The sequence below is a fragment of the Electrona antarctica genome (assembly GCF_951216825.1).
Source record: "Electrona antarctica genome assembly, chromosome: 16".
Taxonomy (NCBI): Eukaryota; Metazoa; Chordata; class Actinopteri; order Myctophiformes; family Myctophidae; genus Electrona; species Electrona antarctica.
In genome coordinates, this window is record NC_136797.1 from 8,332,748 (window position 1) to 8,354,651 (window position 21,904).

Below are 21,904 nucleotides of genomic sequence, written 5' to 3' on the forward strand. Positions count from 1 at the left end.
ATACATTTCAAACGAAAGCACAAGTCAATACAAAAACGTACTTTGTGGACGAACCATATGATTAAGCATACTTTAATATTTTGTACTTCTCTAAATGTTCTCATGATGTGTGTGTATATATAGGCCTACACAAAAAAACAGGAAACCATCATATAAAGACAGTAAAAAAGTGAAAAAAAGAAGCTGGTCTGCAAGCATTTCATGCAAGGGCAGGAAGCCAAGAGTCCCATAGCCTTAAAGCTGCTACAAGCAATAATATGTCAACATTGTAATGATTTTTTTGCTTTTTTGAGGGGTATTCAGACAGACGGCAATAAGTAAAACGCTCCCAAAAACATGTGTGACACTGACACATCTAGGGGCCACAACTTATGTGACACATCTAGGGGCCACAATCTGCATTCAAAGATGTTCCTAGCTTTGTCAATGGTTAAAAAAAAAGACCCGGTCTTGCTTATAGCAGCGTTCCTGACAGCAGAGCGCATTCCTCCTAAAACTGCACTTAACGTGTGTGTGTGTGTGTGTGTGTGTGTGTGTGTGTGTGTGTGTGTGTGTGTGTGTGTGTGTGTGTGTGTGTGTGTGTGTGTGTGTGTGTGTGTGTGTGTGTGTGTGTGTGTGTGTGTGTGTGTGTGTGTGCGTGCGTGCGTGCGTGCGTGCGTGTGCGCGTGCGTGTGCGCGTGTGTGCGCGTGCACTCTGCAATCGGCCAATCAGAGGCGACGTCGGTGAGAGAGGAGGAGCTATTGTGCGTTGCCGTTTCGGTGAAAGTGGTGCCTATGGAGCTGTTTCATTTGTTGCGCGAAGCTAGCGAGCGCATGCATGCAGAGTTCACGAGCAACGTCTTCCAGAGAGAGATAACTTGAGACACTACTAGAAACTCTCCGAGGAACAAAACAAATTAACTGCTGGACACTGATATACCACCCACACACACTGCAGGTTAGTAGTAAACAGATGTTATCATGTTTGTTGAATTGAACACGCGATCTTAGCTAAGAGCTAGCCGTAGCTCCTTGTAAATAAGCCATAAATCCATGTGTAATCTACACATGTCCTAGCTCAGCTGTCTCTGGCCCATAGCTCTAATGCCGTTGCATTTAGAGCTATGTTACCGATGACTTCCCGGGGCTCGTATGAATGCAGACCTGCAGACCAGCCTCTCGTCTTTAGGGCCTTGCAAACGGGGAGCGATAAAACATGTCAATAAATAACGTTTTTGCTTCAATACAAAGGCGGGTTGTGTCATTAGAAAGCCTACTTTCCTTAGTGGAAGCACTCTGAGCCCCTAGCTCTGGTCCATAGCTCTAATGCGTTGCATTTAGAGGGCACTGTTTTTTGGCAAATCTAAGCTAGCAAATATAAGACTTCCAGTGGACGATCTCTTCAAAATACGAGTACCCTCTAGAGTATTGAAAAAAAGATTAATTTGCACCTTCAAACTATAAATTAAGCATTTAAACGATGCTATAAGACACACATTATGTAAAAATAAGTAATAAGTAATGTTTCTGTGTAAAGATAAGTAATTAAAAAGTTATCTAAATGGATAAATGCTATTCACTGGAGTGCATTGACAAAAATACCTGCTATGTATCGACTAGTGTGACATATGCACATGTCCGGGGAGACCTCCTCTACAACACTACACCGTCCGCTAAGCAGCAGAGGTGTAAAAATAAAATTGGCACACCATAAAGCGAGGTGAAAGGTAAAAAATATCCCATTTCCAGACTAAAGTGGACACTGGACAAAAATCCCTGCTATGTATCGACTAGTGTGACATTATGCACATGTCCGGGGAGACCAGTTTAGAGCTATGTTACTCTCGACTTCCGCCGCTCGCATGAATGCAGACCAGCCTCTCGTCTTTAGCGTAAATAAAAATAACGTTAACTAACCAAAACAAAGGCGGGTTGTGTCATTAGAAAGCCTACTTTCCTTAGTGGAAGCACTGAGACCCCCACCACACGTAATAACTACCTTTTGGCCAAAAGGGGATTATTTTTCCACCGAAACAAATACTTTTAGTTACGCCCTCTACCGAGATTGCCAAGAGAAACCCCTCATACAGAATATTTTTCCTCCTGTGAAAAAAATAATCCCTTTCTGGCCAAAAAGTACCGTTTATACGTGTGGTGGGGGGCTCAGAGTGCGTCCACTAAGGAAAGTAGGCTTTCTAATGACACAACCCGCCTTTGTATTGGTGAGAAGCAAACACGTTCTTTTTATTTACGCTAAAGACGAGAGGCTGGTCTGCATTTATGCGAGCCCCGGAAGTCATGGCCAACGGCATTAGAGCTATGGACCAGAGCTACACATGTCCATGTTCCAAAACGTTTTAATTTGAATATTTATTAACAGTTGGAATTCGAGTACAGTTTAATACCATCTGTTAAGAAGATTTCAACCCAAGAAAGCCTATGGCTTGTTTCCAGCACGTCGAGACCCAAAAGAGAAATGTCCCACCCCAGAACCCAAGCCAGTGAAAATATAGTAAAATACCCTTGTACAGGGCTGCCAAGTTTCAGGAAAAGGCAAGAGTGAGACTTTAGTGTCCTGATGCGTTCGGGCGGCGGTGATTTTTTTTTGGTGCCTTTTTTTTATGTCGATTTGGACTTTTTATCGATTTAGAGGAATACAGACATCCCACCATCCTAAAAAAAATCTAAAATATATGAAAATATATTTTATATGCCACATATGAATATATGTGCTATATATAATGAGTGACAAATATATTTCCTAAAACTCCACATATTGTTATATGGTATATGAACCTGAATATGGGCATGGCATCTATGCAGCATATATTCGGCATATGCTATATTTGCCATATATACCGGTAATATATTGGCATGTATGTTCATATATTTCCTATCTGTGTGGCGAAGACCAGTGGTTCTCAAACCTTTACCTGTCTATAATATTTTAAACTGCAAGAGAACATGTTGGCTAGTATGATGATGAATGATTTTGAATAATAGCATTTAACCAAATTAGTGGAAAAAGTTGCAATTAGTGCCTCTTGAGCAGATTATAAATTGTTCCTTAACATCCAGTCCATTTGTAATGTCAATACCAAGAAATGTGCAAATACAAATCCAGTAAAACAGTTGTGCTAGTTGAGTTTTTGAATGCTATGTTTTAACATTAAACATAAAATAGCAACTCTCTTGTATTTTTTTCCTATTTTGTCCTATTCCCGTCCAAAATTCCCAGGTAGGCATGCTTTGCCTAGGCAAAAATGGCACAGTCGCAGCTGCACAGATATTTTGGTCCATAGTGGAGGCAGATCGATTATTATTTTTGTATCATTCTGTGTGCACGCCTCCTACGTCTCACCAGGTCCACTCTTGCTCTCACTAGGTCCATCCAGAACCTGTGCGTTGCACCAGACACTTCATTCAGTAGTTGTGGATTATTGAGCCGCAATGGTTCTGCAGGCTCCACCTGGGCAACGGTGGTGCTACAGGCTCCGCTTGCGGCTCGAATGGCCCATGTATGTTGAATACTAGAATTTCGCCGCCCTTCGGGCGGCTCATCCTAGTTCCGTTGCAGCGCAATGGGAAGAAGGAAATTGCGAGATTTAACAGACTCCACTTCATGTTTCAGCTGTGTTTTTAAACCCAGTATTGTGCCCTTCACATGTATTAACGGATGGGTATTATTATTATTTGTTGTATTTTTTTTTCACATCAAGCAAATTAAATTAAATTAAAATAAGCACACATGAAACTGCTTTTTACTGTTTTTGTTTACTTACAATAAGTTACTGTTTTTGGAAACCAAAAGATGTTGAGAATGGAGCAGAACATACTGTAGTATATTTTTGTGGGGACCTTGACTGCATTATAGTAGGCCTACAATCTTTTGGATTGCAGTGACCCCACATTGTTTCTTCGGGAACAATATTTGTAGTTACAATGAGGGCTACATGAGCCGAAGGGAGAGAAACACGTCGCCTCTCTCCAGTCCGTGCGTATGCTGCTGCTGGTGGCTGAATAACAACGGATCGCATCGCTGACTGACATAAACGCACAGTTACAATTCAGAGGCACTTCAATAAGAAAACTCAACTAATAACGCTTGTGTGTGTTAATGTGCCCGATGCTGACGTTAGTATATAATGTTTAGATTGTTTTCCTCTTGTACATGCGTTTGTGGGCACAGTGGCAGGGGGTGAAAAGCCGATTTGTCCCATGGTGTGCACTGCGCAACTGTGCAGTGTAAAACATGCTGAAATCCAACCACACACACACACACACACACACACACACAGTCACTCAGTCACAAATCCTCCACAGTGTGATTACGTGTCTGCAGTGACACTGATGCGAGGTTACAATGAGTCCGTGGTGTGGTGAGACTGGGAAAGGAATAATGCGCGGAAGAGCTTGGCATCCGACTGCGCGCGTTGTGTCGATGAGATGGGCGCGTTGGGAAATACCGCACCGAAGCACACTCGCCTATTAGTTTGCATTGCATTTGCACAGTGCGCTCAGTGCGATATTTCCGAACGTGGCCGTTGTGTGTGTGTGGGTGTGTGTGGCTGGCTGGCCTGTGTTTTGCTGCGTGGGGATCGCCATGTGAGGGGGCTAGCCAATAAGGGCCCGGTGTTGCATGTGGAGAATTGTGTAGGTTAGTGTGTGTGGTGTAGCCGAACGGGGTGGTGAGAACATGAGGGGGATGTAGCACAGCAATCGGTGACCCCTACATTAAGCTGTGTTGCTCCCAGCATGCAGTGCAAATGCGTGTTGTAGCAACCGTAGCCAATGGGAAAACAGGATGCAGTGTTGCCAGGTCCGCGAATTGTAAGCGAGTTGTAAGTAGCGTGTTGAATGGCATTTTTTCTGGGCTTGTTTTCATAGACCTGGCAACAAATTAGGCGGGGGTGTCGGTGCTTGTGGCGTGTTTGTGTTTATTATTGATAGTGATATTGTTTGTGAGTCTGGACGGGAGGCGGCTTTAGTGGCAGTGCAATGACAATTTTTACGCGGGTGATGTTGAGTGTGGGCGTGCTGCGCGACATGAGGAGATAGCGGAGGGTCGACGCGGAGGGTAAGTCTGTGACGTGTTAGTGTGTTTAGTGGGTTGTTGCAGTGTGTGTTGCAGTGTGTCAGTGACGTAGTAGCTGGTGCCTTTTGTTCCTGGGTGCGAACAGCGTTTTGGGCACACCTTTTCAATTGTATAATAGATAGGACATGACGTATGTGTAGGTAGAAAAACAAATCTCACTGTACATGTACAGATTTTGTACATTATATTAACCACTTGAACCCCAGCATCCATACCGTGGGGGGGAACGTTAGCCAAAAATAGCAGATCCACAAGGTAAGCTTTTAGATCCGCTATTTTTGGCAAATGATTTTGGTGTATAGACGGAAAGAGAGCGGTCCAAATACAGAGACTAACTCTTTAAGTTAGTCGTTAAATCATCCCGGTCCTTCACATTTTCACTCGACCACTGACCAGGATGGTTTACCAGGCTATTTTTAAGTGGTTATTTAACAAACTGTATTCTAGTGTATGCACTTTGTATATGAGCTGTTGGAACTCGCAAGGTGTGTGTCATTGATTGGGACACATCTTTTAGTTTTCAAATAAGGGCCAGATCGCATTTGAGCACAAGTATGTTGCCTGTGATGTATGTGAAGATTGAGAACATGAAGGCAAGAGACAGGTGCTGAAGGTCTGAACCTGAAACTGAATGTAGAATTGATTACGGTAAACTGTTATTATTCAAATAAAAGTTACTTATTGAAATCAAGACTCGGTTGCCTAACAATTTATAATAATATAGTGATTAAATTGAATCGTGACCTTAAAATTGAGAATTGAATCGTGTATATGAGGCAAATCGAGACACCCCCACTGAATGAAAACTAAAAGTTGTTTCTACTGGTCATTTCCATAGACCACCAAAGGGAGAGGGGTCTACAGTATCAAGAGAGAAGGCCTCCGAAGGATAGAACAGTCAGAGATGGACGAGGGATCTGGACGGTTTGATGCGCGGATGCATCCTGTTGTAAAGTTGTACCAGCTAGGTATGTATGGTTTTATTTACAGTGGTGACAGTCTTGTCACAAACACACACACACACACACACACACACACACACACACACACACACACACACACACACACACACACACACACACAGGGCGGCTGTGGCTCAGGGGGTAGAGCAGGTCGTCCAATGATCCATGGGTCGGCGGTTCGAATCCCGGCTCCTCCTGTCTACATGTCGAAGTGTCCTTGAGCAAGACACTGAACCCCAAATTGCTCCCGATGTGCTGGTTGGTACCTTGCATGGCTTCCGCCGCAATCGGTGTATGAGTGTGTGTGTGTGTGTGAATGGGTGAATGTAAAGCACAATCTATGTAAAGCGCCTTGGATAAAGGCGCTATATAAATGCACCATTTTTTACACACACATACACAAATGTGATGACCCTCTCTCCCCCCTCTCTTCTCAGACTTGCTGCACCTCCCTGTGTGTAAGGATGGTTTCACTGCACAACAAGCTGATGTTGAGGACTGTGGAACATCACAGCTGAATTGTGATGACCAGCTCCTCTCTCCTCCCCTCTCAGTGGACAGTGATGATTTGGAGGAGGCCAAAGAAACTCACCCCATGAGGAGTCTCACAGGAAAGAAAAGGTTTACTTGTACAGATTGTGGCAAAATGTTTAATCAAAAGATTCAGTTGACATTGCACACAATGATTCATACCGGGGAAAGACCCTTTACTTGTACAGTGTGTGGCTTAGGCTGTTTTGGTAGTGGTCAGCTTAAACGACACTTAATGACTCATACAGGGGAAAAGCCCTTTCCTTGTACAGTTTGTGGCAAATGCTTTTGTCGGAAGTTTTTGCTAAAACAACACATGCTGACTCATACAGGGTACAAAGGCTTTAGTTGCACAGAGTGTGGGAAAATGTTTACTCAAAAGGGACAGCTGAACCAGCACACAATGATTCATACAGGGGAAAAACCGTTTAGTTGTGCTGTTTGTGGTAAATGCTGGAGGAATGAGGGCGATCTAAAAAAACACATGATGACTCATACTGGGGAAAAGCCCTTTCCTTGTATAGTTTGTGGCAAATGCTTTAGTCGAAATGATGTGCTAAAAAAACATATGATGAATCATACAGGGTACAAAGGCTTTAGTTGTACAGAGTGTGGGAAAATGTTTACTCGAAAGGAACACCTGAAGCTGCACACAATGATTCATACAGGGGAAAAACCCTTTAGTTGTGCAGTTTGTGGTAAATGCTGGAGGCAAGAGGGCGATCTAAAAAAACACATGATGACTCATACTGGGGAAAAGCCCTTAACTTGCAATGTTTGTGGTGAAGGCTGTGTTCAGCACGGTGAACTAAAAATTCACATGAGGATGCACACAGGGGAAAGGCCATATTCTTGTACAGAGTGTGGGTTAGGCTGTACTAGTCGTAGTCAGCTTAACCAACACAAGAGGACTCATACAGGGGAAAAGCCCTATCCTTGTACAGTCTGTGGCATAGGCTGTAGTCGATCGAGTGAGCTAAAACAACACATGATGACTCATACAGGGGAAAAGCCTTTTTCTTGTACAGTTTGTGGCAAAGGCTTTAATAGAGTGGACAATTTAAAACAACACATGAGGACTCATACAGGGGAAAAGCCCTATATTTGTACAGTTTGTGGTAAAGGATGTGTTCAGAGTAGTGAGCTGACAACACACATGAGGACCCATACAGGGGAAAAACCCTATATTTGTACAGTTTGTGGTAAAGGCTGTGTTCATAGTAGTCAGCTGATGGTACACATGAGGACTCATACAGGGGAAAAACCCTATATTTGTACAGTTTGTGGTAAAGGATGTGTTCAGAGTAGTGAGCTGACAACACACATGAGGACCCATACAGGGGAAAAAGGCTTTAGTTGCACAGAGTGTGGGAAAACGTTTACTCGAAAGGAACACCTGAAGCTGCATACAATGATTCATACAGGGGAAAAACCCTTTAGTTGTGCAGTTTGTGGTAAATGCTGGAGGCAAGAGGGCGATCTAAAAAAACACATAAGGACTCATACTGGGGAAAAGCCCTTTACGTGCAAAGTTTGTGGTAAAGGCTGTATTAATCGGTATCAACTACAAGTACACATGAGGATGCACACAGGGGAAAGGCCATATGTACAGAGTGTGGGTTAGGCTGTAGTAGTAGTGGTCAGCTTACCCAACACAAGAGGACTCATACAGGGGAAAAGCCTTTTTCTTGTACAGTTTGTGGCAAAGGTTTTAATAGAGTGGACCATTTTAAAAATCACATGATGACTCATGGGGGAAAAGCCCTTTACTTGTACGGTTTGTGGTAAAGGATGTGTTCAGAGTAGTCATCTGATGACACACATGAGGACCCATACAGGGGAAAGGCCCTTTATTTGTGAAGTTTGTGTTAAAGGCTGTGTTAGTAGTAGTCACCTGACGGAACACATGAGGACTCATACAGGGGGAAAGCCTTCTTAAAGGTGCACAATATAATCAGCGCCATTTTTTAATCGGACGATATCGGCCTGTTTATGCCGTATCGATCCGATCTCAAAATGACTGATTATTTTCACCGATATTGTTCACGCAATAATAACATCCATCCAGCCATCCATCTTCAACCGCTTATCCGTAGTCGGGTCGCGGGGGCATTCTAATGTTGAGTTGATTGATGATGTTTGAATTGAAAATGTATTGAATTGATAGATGAATGGTGATTGAGTACATTATTTAAATGTGATCACCACCAGGTGTACCTTATCCTTGAGTTGGGGGGGGGGGGGGGATTGGTCATTATCAACCCCTCTGTATGTGTAAGTGTGGTGTTTCCACTTGTCAGAAGATGCCTGAAGAAGGTCTTTGGCCAAAACATTTTAACTTCTTTAATAAAAGTATTCATTCATTAAGCAAGCAAATGCAGTGTGCTGGTTTCATTCTCCTTACAGGTGCAGTTCGTTTAATGTAAATGATTTAGTCTGAACTAGCCTAGTGGCGTAGCTATGGACATTTGTGCCAAACAAAAAAAAGATTTGAGAGAGAAGAAATCTAAACGTAGCAAATATAATTTGGAATGAAAACGAATTAAAAACTGCAAGCAAAAAAAAATTAAACAGAGCAAAACATAATAGTTAAAACGGCCATCAAAAAATATTTGAAAACGAAAAAAGATATTTGAATGTTTTTCCATCGTTTGCGAATTAAAGATATTTTTGTTGATACAAAAGCCTTTCTCAAAACTAAGTGTTCTCGTTCTCGATTTGTTTTTCCTCTCAGATTTTGTTTTTGGGGGGGATAGCCGATCTACAAGCTCAGTCAGAAAAGTCTGTCTGTCGTGCGACCCATAGATATTAAAGGGCCAATTCATCCCTTTTGCAACCATATCTTAATTTAATGATGTTTGGGAGACAAACAAGCTTATGTGGGTTTTTTTTGGATATTTTTGTATTTAAAAGTTCCAGTGATGTCATGGACTACATGTTGGTTTCATAGTTTGCTGCTGCTCCCTGCCATCATTGTATATGAGGGTAACCTCAATGCCTTCCCAGCATAAATTAAGGTTTGAAATGTTTATGTTGAATAGCCACGTTATTTGTCTTATGTCTCTCTCTCTCTCTCTTTTTTATATATATATATAATAATAATTATATATTTTTTTTAAAGGGGGAATTCGGTCCAAATAAGAAACAATATGAATTATAAACAAAGCAATGAGTGGTTCTGTGACCATCCTCTGGCAAGGATGCTTTGATGATTGTTTCCAGATGACCTAGACTCATGTATGATTTATAAAGACACTTTTTCATACAAGTCAACCATGAGGATTCCAAATCTGACACTATTTTAATCACAAGACCTCATTTTAATCCTGAAATTCAGGATGCCTGCCATCCAGTAGAGGGAAAACTTTACTTTATAGTATACAGCTGTTAGGATTCCTGGTTTTCTCTCCCGCTCTCGAAAGATAAGTTATTCAGTCAGGGTCACGGAGTATGATTTGGCAGAGATATTAAATGTAGCTGTGTGCATTTAGTCTACATTATATTGTTACAATAAAATATATTTGAGATATACTCGTATCATTTTCCAAGTAAAGATAACCTCTGTTTTTTTTGGCATTTTGGCATTTTCATCATTTTTCAGTCAGAGGAATGCATTAGAGACGGTCCTGACATTGCAGAGACAATAGACGTTGCAGAATCTGAGCTGCTGGGTGACATTTTCAACAATTTTGACGCTGGATACATTTTTCATAATTTTTTCAATAGACGTTGCAGAATCTGGAAGTTCTAGATTTGCCAAAAAGACGGAGCCGCAGGCAAGGGCAAGCTGGACATGTTTCCTTGCAGCAACGCTGGATACATTTTTCATAATTTTTTCAATAGACGTTGCAGAATCTGAGATGAGGAGCCAATTTTTGTTTTACACCTCTGCTGCTTAGCGGACGGTGTGGTGTTGTAGAGGAGGTCTCCCCGGACATGTGCATATGTCACACTAGTCGATACATAGCAGGGATTTTTGTCCAGCGTCCACTTTAGTTCACTTTAGTCTGGAAATGGGATATTGTTTTTTTACCCCTGACCTCATGCCAAAAGAATGTTTACACCTCTGCTGCTTAGCGGACGGTGTGGTGTTGTAGAGGAGGTCTCCCCGGACATGTGCGTATGTCACACTAGTCGATACATAGCAGGGATTTTTGTCCAGCGTCCACTTTAGTCTTATATTTGCTAGCTTAGATTTGCCAAAAAAACAGTGACCTTTCACCTCGCTGTATGGCGTGCCAATTTTTGTTTTACACCTCTGCTCTTTGGGGACGGTGTGGTGTTGTAGAGGAGGTCTCCCCGGACATGTGCGTATGTCACACTAGTCGATACATAGCAGGGATTTTTGTCCAGCGTCCACTTTAGTCTTATATTTGCTAGCTTAGATTTGCCAAAAAAACAGTGACCTTTCACCTCGCTGTATGGCGTGCCAATTTTTGTTTTACACCTCTGCTGCTCACTGTATGGCGTGCAAAACATTTTTGTTCACCTCTGCTGCTTAGCAGACGATGTGGTGTTGTAGAGGAGGTCTCCCCGGACATGTGCATATGTCACACTAGTCGATACATAGAAGGGATTTTTGTCCAGCATCCACTTTATAAAGTCCATGCACTCCAGTGAATGGACTTGAGCACTCCAGTGCATGGACTTGGGCATTTATCCATTTAGACAACTTTTTTACGTTCTTTCATTACTTATTTTTACACAGAAACATAATGTGTCTTCACAATAACTGTAATGTAATAATAATACTAATAATGTAATGTAATAATTATTTAATTATCTACACTTTTATTCTGAAAGCAACCGGATGTCTTAAATTTGCTAGCTCTCAAACAGGAAGTTCTAGATTTGCCAAAAAGACGGAGCCGCAGGCAAGGGCAAGCTGGACATGTTTCCTTGCAGCAACGCTGGATACAAAGTGCTCAAGTTTAAGACCATTGTATTGTGGCAAATGCATTGACAAATTGAACATGTGTGTGCTATATTTTGTATATTGAGTTTTCAAAAATAAATTGATGAAACTGTCTATGTCCCTTTCTTTCTCTTTAAAGTTATTTGATGAGTGCTGTCATGTGTGTTTTTAAAAGTATATTGGGTTCAAAGAAGTTTTACTCTGTCAAAAGTATAATGTGTTTGGTAGACGTTTTACTATATATATATATATATATATATATATATATATATATATATATATATATACATACACATGCACACCCCCCGTTTATCTAGGTGTGCCCCGAGATTTTTAGGCTATGAAAAGTGTGCCCTGGGACAAAAAAGGTTGGGAAACACTGCTCTAGACCAGACAGTATAAGAATAAAATCACACCTGTGTGAACTGAGTGGTGCAAGGTCTTATATAGTCTGATCAGCTATGTCAGTGACGTCACACACTAACCATAGCAACCATGCTCACCTGTGCACGGACACGTACACTATGGTTGCTAACCATAGCAACCATGCTCGTTTTTTTGGTACGAACAAAGCCAGTTGTTGGAGTGGTTTGCACCACTCAAAAATCTATATCCTAGGCTGCGTGTCATGATGCTTACTGCTGTTGCTGCTACGACACCTGAAGCTGACTAAACACATTTGGGGGGAGGCAATATGTAATATAACATAAAATAAATAATATTACTCTTCATTCCAAGTAATAAGTAATATAGGCCTTGGTCTGGAAGAGAGGTCATCAGGTGGTCTCCAACCTTCTTAGAGTGGTTCAACCCTCAGCCACTACACTCTCCAGTTGGCGGGTCAGCAGTGATTGGCCAAATTGCCCCTCTCATCCAGGCTTCCAGCTATAGACAAAGCCAATAGGGTAGCCGCCCCGGGCGCAGCCACCACCGAGCCAAATCTGGGTTGCACGTGGTTTGTTGAACTCCCTCTGGTATTGTGTTTGTGGACTTCGTTGACCAGGGGTGCCCACTGCCCACACTTTTTTGACTTGAGAGCTCAGAGCTAGCTACTTTCAAAATGACCAGCTCCAACAAGATCTGACCAAAATAATTATTATACCTTTGCTGGAGATGGTTACATAAGACACACTTGGAACAGGAAATACATGGAATTGGTAGGTTTTCTTGTATATAACTTTGGTTTGAGCTGACAGGCCCTTTTTATGTCAATCAATCAAGTCACCTTAATTCAAGTGATAGATTAAAAATATTTACTGGTAGATCACGATCTACCCTTTGGGCACCCCTGATTGCTAGATGTACATGGTGTCTTGGTGCTGTAGCGAAGACCAGACCCATTGCAAGATGCTGTAAGATGCTTTTGTGTGTGTGTGTGTGTGTGTGTGAGACGTGTGCGTGCGCGTGTGCGCACGCGTGCTGTAATCGATGGCAACCTTGCGTTGGTGGGAGTGTGATTTGTGGTGTTGGGGGATGGGGAGGGGAGAGGATGGGGGAGGGAAGCCTCGCCTAGACCCGAGGTTAGTGAAAGGGGAGCTGTAGCTGTTGTTGTGCGTTTTGGTCCTTTGTTGCGTGAAGCTTACTTTAGTTTGTGTTGGAGCTGGAGTTCACGAGCACGTACGTCTCCACTCTCCAGAGATAAGATTTCCTAGGCTACTAGAAAATCCCCGAGAAACAAACAGCTGGACACTAATCTATTCTACACACTGCAGGAGGACAGGTTTGTTAAACACATTTTGCATCGCGTTGAATGAATTGAACACGAGGTAAGACTAGAGTCAAGTCACACCAAAGGGTCGGGTCGGAACAAAGCGTTTTTAACGTAAACCACTACCAATGCGTTGCATTGGTGTGGTTGACCTTAAAAAACGTTTTGTCCCGACCCGGGTGTGTGCCTTGTAGATAAGCCACGTAGAACAAGTGCAGGCAGCTGGTTCCAAAACGTTTTAACCTTTTTACCTAGTATGATTTCCTGTTTTGACTATATATAATTACTATATATATACTATATATGTGTATATTCGTACGTCTCTAAATGTTTTAATGAATTGAAAATGGCGGGCCCTATTGTAAACAAGTGTAATGCTTCATGGCGTCGTCCACTCACAGTTAACAGTTATTGTATTGAGATGTACTTGAAATGTAGGCCTACTGTAATTCTGCAAACTTTTAATAAATCAATCAATCAAAACGACACATTTCCCACCCCATGAAGCGAGTGAAAATACCCTTGTAGATGGGCTGCTATTTTCACTACTTCTTAAACTTGAGTATAAGGACCCCAATGGAAACAAGCCATAGGCTTAGAAATGTACTTCTGTTTGTTTCTGTTAAAGAAAAACATTTGTTTTCTAATTTATTGAATTTCTTTTATTTCTTTTTCTTTTTCATGATTTCTTTTTAAATCATCATGGTTTAAATTTATGAAAAGCGTATAATTGACAACAACAAATATAGGGATTAAGTCATTAAGGGATACCCACAAATGGGTCCCGACCCAGTCGCTTGGCTACAACGTAGCATTGTTGACTCTTGGATAAGATTTTGTCCACAATTTCATGCTTGCTGTTGGTACCATTAGGAGAGAAAACAGGCATGGTTGATCAAATAAGAACTCTTCTACATTCTCTAGTCTAGACTTCTTGTAAATTAGGAATGCAGATGTTTAACAATAATGTTACTCTTGGGAGAGGGTTTCATTTTACACAAGAGTCCAGGATGAAACGACTAAGGGGCAGTCGAAAATTTCGAGGGGGCACACTATAGGGGCTCCATCTTGCGCCACCCCTATCCCTTTTCCCTGAACGTATTTGACTTTTTTTTTTTTTTACTATTTTGAAAAACACATAGTTCAACTAGCCGATCTACATAGAGACATTGTGAGCTTGTAGATCGGCTATTTGAACTATAGTAAAAAATGGCAAATTAGTTTAGAGATAAGGGTTAAGGGGTGGCGCAAGATAGGTATAGTCCTAAGTGTTGTTATTTTTTATTTCATACAACTATTGCGTTGTTAAATCTGGAGTCGTGGTCTCATCTTCAATGCAAGAACGAATGTTACCTTGAATTGCAGTTGTAGACAGTAGACACCAGTTTGTAGAATAGCCTATATGAAATAGCTAGTGTGCCTATTGACCATTTGCAGACTGCGGCCATCTTCCCATCAGCGTACTCGTCAACGTCCTGCTGCCTCCTGCATTATGTGCATATTAAAAACAGGTGCTACGCAGGGCTGTCGAGTGATATCTAACGAGCACTTCCAAACTGCAACACTTAGAAAAAGAATCACCTGCAAGGACAGAAAGCAACTCACAACATGTCTACAGTGGAATTTGAGGATAGAAAGATAATAATTCAAGCTTTTCGCACAGCTGCAATGTTGGTGAGTTTGACGTTGTTTAATACAATAAGATAGGACTTTTCTGTTTGGATGAATGGGCTGCTAATGGGAAGTTGCACCTAGGTAGCACCTTGCCATTAACTTATATGGTAAGATGGCCGCGGTCTGCATATGAAGAATAGCACACGTCATTAGAATTCATTGGCAGGTCTATTGTTAGGTTAATGTGTGAATTGCCTTGAAACTATGGCCCATGGCCATTATCCATTAGCCATTATCACATCAAGAAAGACGATAGCAGTCTCAAAGAGGTCAGGTTGAGGGGGCTTAGCCCCCTGTGGGGCTATACAGTTTGATAAAGTGAGAAAGGGGATCGTTAAGACCTTCATACGGTAATGGTAAATGTCTGTGTGAAAATGCAGAGGCAATGGCCTGGCCAGTGAGGACAGTTCTTCAGACAGACATACTTAGGGTGCGTTCAGAATGATAGAGGCACACTGAGGCACAGCCAATACAAAGTAATAGAGTGTGCTCCCGGTGCGCATTTCTGAACGCACCTAGATTTAACTTAAATTATAAATTAGATTAGTGAATACATTTTCTCCATAGACTTACAGTATTCTTCTTTCAGAAACCGTAAGGGTTACACCACTTCGAGGGGAGGTTCATAATAATTATTATATAAAATTAATGTAATAAATAATTACATCAGTCGTCCTCATGGTGGCGCTATAACATCCCACTTTACATTTTTCCATATAACTATTGAACCGTACTAGGTCGTAAATGTCATTTTGCACACTTTTTGCTCTTCCATTTTCATCCATATATATCCAAAGGCATCTGTGGCTTCGAGCCAACCACACTTTGCAATATCCCCAGAATTGCACCTTTACTACCTGTACTATTTCCCCGACAGGCAAGTGCCTCTGACACCAGACACCTCCAGATACATAGGCCTACATCAATAATATGATGTATATATCGCATTACCCACACTGTACATTATTTGGTGCTCATATATTTGAAGGACTAGTATTTATTAATTGATAGGTTTTTTCTATTGTTTTCCTCTTTATAAATCGAATCGGTTAGATCAGCTATTTTTGGCAAAGGCTATCCTGGCTATGTTTAAGTGGATATTTAACTAAATGTATTCTAGTGTATGTACTGTACGAGCTGTACAGTACGAACTGGCAAGGTTTGTGTCATTGATTGGGACACATCTTTTAGTTTTCAAATAAGGGCCAGATCGCATTTGAGCACGTGCAAGTGTGTTGCATGTTATGTATGTGAAGATTGAGAACAGTTGCTGAAGGTCTGAACCACGTAGAATTGATTACTGTAAACTGTTATTATTCAAATACAACTTATTGACTTATTGAAATCAAGACTCAGTTACCTAACAATTAATAATAATATAGTGCTTAAATTGAATCGTGACCTTAACTCTTTGAGAGTTTCAAGGATTTCTATATAGTTTGTGGACTTCTCTATGGCAAAATGGCGTTTTTGAATGATTTATTGAAAAAAAATTAACTGAGTTGATAAAATGTTTAGTTTTTGTGTTGGAAGCCATTTAAAAGAGCCTGCATTTACACTGGGTAGTGTTTCTAGGACAACAAAAAAAGTTATGCCCGGTTGAAGTTTTATTTTCTAAATAACTTTTTTTCTGCTGGGCATACATAGCCATGCAATATCTCATTTTAAACGGTGAGTTGTCTAGTTCAATTAAAATAAAATAAAAAGTTTCTCACATGTACCACTGTAGATATTTTGCCATCTATAAATAGCATGGTCAGTCATGATCAATCTGACCTATCCAGCTAAAAGTCCCCCTATCTCTGAATTGGAACATCATATAAACTCAATTCTTTTTTGGGGTAAAATTAGACATTCTAACGCACATTTTGATATATACCATGTTTACATAGTCTTACCAGTACCTTGTCTATTCATGCATGTATCTCAAAAACCTGTTGTGAAGAAACAGTTTTGATAAAAAAACACATCCAAGGACATTGTTTTGATATGACTTTGTGCCCATGATATGTATCAAAATATAGACTTGAATGTATACTGTATTATAACAAAAAATTGGGTTCTTACCATCTACCGTTACAGAGTAAATCACAGTTGAAACTCGCTTAGTCAAACCATAAACCTCAGAATAGTGAACAAAATAGCCATGACAGGTCTAACTCATTGTAAAAGCGTCTTTTATTTTTTATGACTAACATAATACAATTATAATAAATATTACAGAAAATAAATAGGCCTACATACAAAACAGTTGTCCCCAAACTACCCAGTGTCCCCAAACCACTGCATTCCAGTTGTTCTTGACGGTGTGTGTGTGTGTAGGCTAAATTAAAAAAAAACAACAACTGAAATGAATGAATGCATCCGGTTCAGTGTCGGAGAACTCCATCGCAGTCTTGACTCTTCGTCTTCATTATCATCATCATCATCATCCTCCTCATCCTCCTCCTCATCTGATGCCAGTTCTAAATATATAAAAATAAACATTTAGCTGTAGTCAGCCCGGCCAATAGCCAGTTGGGGGGGGGGGGACGTAGGCTATCTGACATCATCGTCATCATCACACGGAGACACACTAAACAATGTACAGTCATGATTGTACACAATATACAATGAATGCGATTATCATGCAAGCTCAGACGTCAATGAAACGTCATACAGATCTTATATAATACGCTACTGTTAGCTTCACTCCCCGTCCCCCCTCCGATCCTTGTAGCAAGGTCATCATAACCACGCGTTGCTTCAGTAAACGATGCATGTTTGTTCTCCGTCTTTGTAGACAGTAAATAAAAGGAGCGAACATTACTCTAAAGATCAGATCGCCTATAAGGCACGCTACAATATAAAATAATTGTACTGCCATGCGTGCATGCCTGCTACGATACATTTGTACTGCACCGACCAACCGATCGACCCCCCCTCCAGCCATTAGCCAGCACCAATGCACCGACCAACCGATCGACACCAACCCCCCCATTAGCCAGCACCAAAGGTGCTGGCTAATGGCTGGGGGCCATCGTGGTGAGTCATTCTGGCGTCATGATCTGACTAGTAGTAGTAATTATCCAAGCATCTATTTGTAGCGATCATCTTATGATTTCTGATCACTATAGAAGGGCATTTTCTACAATAAGATTACCTCAAAACATTCCGGGTTGATCGTCTTCTTCAATGGTTTCCCGGTATAGCTCATCGGACGACGATGGGGAGACAATGAAAAAAGGAGGGAGGGAGCAGCGAGTCTCGCTGTAAGCACTGGACCAGGGCTACTCCGCCTGGAGAAGGCGACTGGGACGCGTATGGATCAATACTACTACCACAAAACTCGCTCAAATAAATAGTACTGCTTTCAACTTTTTCTGCTAGAAAATCGCTCGGGCGAGACGGCAAAACAGGTAAAACAATGAAAACTATGAAGACTCCCTCTGCCCCCACTGTTTACAGGGGGTGGGACCAGCTTCCAATGGCAACACGTACACGTGTGTCACGTGACACGGGTTTTCTGGGTAATGTAGTTGGAATATAAGCTCAGGAATTTCAACCGCTTCGGAGCATATTAATATGTTTAGATTAATCAAAAAAGAGAAAGACGCCAATTGGCGTCATTGATCATTTACAGAATGTAAGCAATGACGCCAATTGGCGTCTTTCACCTTCTAAGGGTTAAAATTGAGAATTTAATCGTATATGAGGCAAATCGAGACACCCCCACTGAATGAAAACTAAAAGTTGTTTCTACTGGTCATTTCCATAGACCACCAAAGGGAGAGGGGTCTACAGTATCAAGAGAGAAGGCCTCCGAAGGATATTCAACGTTGTCAGAGGAACGGTCAGAGATGGACGAGGGATGTGGACAGTTTGATGCACGGATGCAACCTGTTGTAAAGTTGTACCAGCTAGGTATGTATGGTTTTATTTACAGTGGTGACAGTCTTGTCACACACACACACACACCCACACACACACACACACACACACACACACACACACACACACACACACACACACACACACACACACACACAAATGTGACCCTCTCCCCCCCTCTCTTCTCAGACTTGCTGCACCTCCCTGTGTGTAAGGATGGTTTCACTGCACAACAACCTGATGTTGAGGACTGTGGAACATCACAGCTGAATTGTGATGACCAGCTCCTCTCTCCTCCCCTCTCAGTGGACAGTGATGATTGGGAGCAGGCCAAACAAACCCACTCCACGAGGAGTCACACAGGAAAGAAAAGGTTTACTTGTACAGATTGTGGCAAAATGTTTAATCAAAAGAATCAGTTGACATTGCACACAGTGATTCATACCGGGGAAAGACCCTTTACTTGTACAGTTTGTGGCAAATGCTTTAGTCGAAAATCTGTGCTAAAACGACACATGATGACTCACTCCACGGGGAGTCACACAAGAAAGAAGAGGTTTACTTGTACAGAGTGTGGCAAAATGTTTACTCGAAAGGAACACCTGAAGACGCACACAATGATTCATACAGGGGAAAAACCCTTTGGTTGTGCAGTTTGTGGTACAGGCTGTACGCAAATGACACATCTAAGAACTCACATGAGGATCCATACAGGGGAAAAGCCCTATATTTGTACAGTTTGTGGTAAAGGATGTGTTCAGCACAGTGAACTTAAAGTTCACATGAGGATGCACACAGGGGAAAGGCCATATTCTTGTACAGAGTGTGGGTTAGGCTGTAGTACTAGTGGTCAGCTTACCCGACACATGAGGACCCATACAGGGGAAAAGCCCTATCCTTGTACAGTTTGTGGCAAAGGCTTTAGTTCGTCGGTTGAGCTAAAACTACACATGAGGACTCATACAGGGGGAAAGCCTTTTTCTTGTACGGTTTGTGGCAATGGCTTTAATAGAGCAGATTATTTAAAACGTCACATGAGGACACATACAGGGGAAAAGCCCTTTACTTGTACAGTTTGTGGTAAAGGCTGTACGCAAATGGTTCATCTAATAACTCACATGAGGACCCATACAGGGGAAAAGCCCTATATTTGTACAGTTTGTGGTAAAGGCTGTGTTCATAGTGGTCAGCTGACGGCACACATGAGGACTCATACAGGGGAAAAGCCCTATATTTGTACAGTTTGTGGTACAGGCTGTACGCAAATGACACATCTAAGAACTCACATGAGGATCCATACAGGGGAAAAGCCCTATATTTGTACAGTTTGTGGTAAAGGATGTGTTCAGAGTAGTGAGCTAAAGACACACATGAGGACTCATACAGGGGAAAAGCCCTATATTTGTACAGTTTGTGGTAAAGGATGTGTTCAGAGTAGTGAGCTGAGGACACACATGAGGACTCATACAGGGGAAAAGCCCTATATTTGTACAGTTTGTGGTAAAGGATGTGTTCAGAGTAGTGAGCTGACGATACACATGAGGACTCATACAGGGGAAAAGCCCTATATTTGTACAGTTTGTGGTAAAGGATGTGGTCAGAGTAGTCAGCTGACGATACACATGAGGACTCATACAGGGGAAAAACCCTATATTTGTAAAGTGTGTGGTAAAGGCTTTGTTAGTAGTAGTCGGCTGACGACACACATGAGGACTCATACAGGGGAAAAACCCTATATTTGTACAGTTTGTGGTAAAGGCTGTGTTAGTAGTAGTCGGCTGACGGCACACATGAGGACTCATACAGGGGAAAAGCCTTAAGCCTTCTTTATCTGTACAGTATGTCGTATAGTCAAAGTAGTGACTCATGCAGGGGGGGAACAGATTTTAGGTACAGTTAGTGACCTTTTTGGGTCTTTTTAATTTATCATTGTCGAGGTGCTTTTCTAATGCTGTTTTTATTCTAATTAGCTCTTCGCTAAGTCCCACCCAAGCCCGTTGTTGGCCAATACCACGTTAGCGACGGTTACTAAGGTAGGATACTGGTCACGCTTGCAATGCTGGTCAAAATGTTTAAGCAGTGTCAATAAATATATTTGCTGTACAGCATGTGTGGACCTCAGAAAGAGGGTTTGTTTTCTTACCTTCTTATGAGCAAACTAGTCCGTTCCATGGATTATTTCGCTCCGTTGTGCAGTTTAATAGTACATATTAGAAATAAAAATAGGCTCTCATTGACTTCCATTGTAACGGGGGAACAGCTCTCAAAGTCACTCTTTTAGAACACTAAGCTGATTCTGACCGTTTATGACATCAGGAAAACTCATGCGTTTTATTTTTAATAAAAAATGTCAACGTTGTCTTTGTTTTTGTTTTGACTTCAGTGTTGCCACATTGTGTGAGAGAAATAAGCCAACCCACCTCCAAAAACAAGCCAACTCTTAAAGCCAAATCAAGAAAAACAAGCCAAAACAAACACAATAATATGACCATATATAATCATAATAAAAAGATTGTATGCATTTATCATTATAAATACTAAGTAGTCCTATGTCTATGATAATTAATGTTTTGGTAATGTATTACATACACTAATTATTAGCCTTAAGCCAAAAGTAGCGGGAAATAAGCAGACCTGGCAACCCTGACAAGTTTGTGTGGAAAGAAGTTCCGGTTTGCCTACAAAACGATCCGATTGGTTCAAATCTGTACACACACTTCTGAAGTAGCCTCGGTCTCAGGCCGTTGGATGTAAACAAATGTATTTGATCTCGTCCACTTGTCGCAAACACCATACACAATTTTGGACGTGTTTGAGGGAGACACTTTAGGAGAAATGTCTGGGACTGCAGCTGGGTGCATCTCAAACAGCATGGCGACTTGTTTACAAACGAGAGTTGGGAACACCAGAACCACTTCACTGTATATCTCCAACCAAAATAGTTACTTTATAAATCTATCAAAAGACGAAAATAAAACGGCATGAGTTTTCCTGATGTCATAAACTGTCAGAATCAGCGTTTGTTGTGTTCGCTTATGTGCTAACTGACTGACTTTGAGAGCTGTTTCCCCGTTACAATGGAAGTCTATGAGAGCCAGGTATTTGACCAGCATGCAAGCGTGACCAGTATCCTACCTTAGTAACCGTCGCTAACGTGGTATTGGCCAACA

The 21,904-nt window shown here is 41.6% G+C and overlaps 2 long non-coding RNA genes across 2 annotated transcripts; both read left to right on the forward strand.

The window, feature by feature from the left end:
• The first annotated feature begins 799 nt into the window (after nt 1-799).
• On the forward strand, nt 800-8,790 carry LOC306939110. Its single transcript, XR_013791837.1, has 3 exons — nt 800-937; nt 5,913-6,042; nt 6,474-8,790. It is a non-coding gene; the product is annotated as an uncharacterized lncRNA (long non-coding RNA).
• A 4,207-nt stretch (nt 8,791-12,997) lies between these two features.
• LOC306939111 lies at nt 12,998-21,704 on the forward strand. Its single transcript, XR_013791838.1, has 3 exons — nt 12,998-13,202; nt 18,622-18,767; nt 18,924-21,704. It is a non-coding gene; the product is annotated as an uncharacterized lncRNA (long non-coding RNA).
• Nucleotides 21,705-21,904: the final 200 nt, after the last annotated feature.